At 31.6% G+C, this 1,298-nt stretch overlaps 1 protein-coding gene across 1 annotated transcript in view; it reads right to left on the reverse strand.

The window, feature by feature from the left end:
- Positions 1-1,298, reverse strand: part of LOC117182853 — a 10,976-nt gene that overhangs the window by 6,341 nt on the left and 3,337 nt on the right. The window lies entirely within an intron of this gene.

A 1,298-nucleotide genomic window follows, 5' to 3' on the forward strand; every position in this document is an offset into this window, starting at 1 on the left:
TGAAAGAGGTAGCTCTTCTTAATATTTTGACACCAAAATCATGTCGATACACCTTACCGACTGCGAGTAAAGCCACCCACGCTTTAACTTGACAGACTGTATATATATAAACTACCGAGGGATAGTATCAGAATAATAACCGGCTGATCTATTAAAAATTTGCCTTGAGTTTCAAAGCTGATAGCGTCATGAGGAATGTGGATTAAATTATTTTAAAAAAATTTATTGAAAATCTGATTAAATTCGACGTTAAATCGAGCGTACCTAAAGTTATTTGGCGTTGTGGGTAGTGAAAAAGACAGAAATAAAGGTCCGATTTTGAAGGAGTTTTTCACTTTAATTTCAACACTTAGTAGAAGATAGAAAAATAAATTTATTAATTTAATATTTTCCAGAAGTCATTTCAAGACTTGAATTTTCATTTGAGCGGCATAATATTTAAAAATCCTAACGGGTTCATAAACTAATCATTTGTATGCGAACATGCTAAATTAAAAATGCATTCCCGCACCTTCGTTAGGTTTGACAACAAAGTTTTTCTGGACAAATTGATTTACAGCTTACAATTTTGATTCGATTTGACAATTAAAAAAGGAAGATAACTAAGTTATAGAGCGATTTTTTTAAGCCGACCCTTTAATTTTTTGCAATTTCTTATTCAACAACTCAGTTTAAATTTTCTAAATTTACGATCGTATTTTTCTCAACTACTTATACTTATACAAAACATCATGATATCAGTGCAGACACTTCTTACAAATAATTTTTAGCAAATAATTGATGAATTAACAAATTAAATGATAAATGTACTACTTCAAGATTGAAAGTATTTGGAGAATATACGAGGGTAGTTCAATAAGTCCTTAGAATAAAGTATAAAAACAATTTTTTTTGGGTTAATTTTTTTTTTATTTTTCAATATAATCTCCTTGGAGCTCTATACACTTGGTCAATCGCTTTTGAAGTTTTTTTAATCCTTCAGAAAAGTGCGTTTTCGGAAGTTCCTCAAAATAAGCACTTACAGAGGCAATGACGTCTTCGTTGTCTGGAAATCTCTGTCCACCGAGCCATTTTTTCAAGTTTGGAAATAAGAAAAAGTCACTGGGGGCTAAATATGGTGAATACGGTGGGTGTTCGACCAATTCGAATTTAAGTTCTTCAATTTTAACCGTTGAAACGAAGCATGTGTGAACTCTGGCGTTGTCGTGATGAAAGAGAATTTTTTTTCTCGCCAAATGTGGTCGTTTTTTTAAAATTTCTTCTTTCAGCTGCTCTAATAATGATGCATAATATTCACC

This window comes from Belonocnema kinseyi, chromosome 2 (genome assembly GCF_010883055.1).
Source record: "Belonocnema kinseyi isolate 2016_QV_RU_SX_M_011 chromosome 2, B_treatae_v1, whole genome shotgun sequence".
Taxonomy (NCBI): Eukaryota; Metazoa; Arthropoda; class Insecta; order Hymenoptera; family Cynipidae; genus Belonocnema; species Belonocnema kinseyi.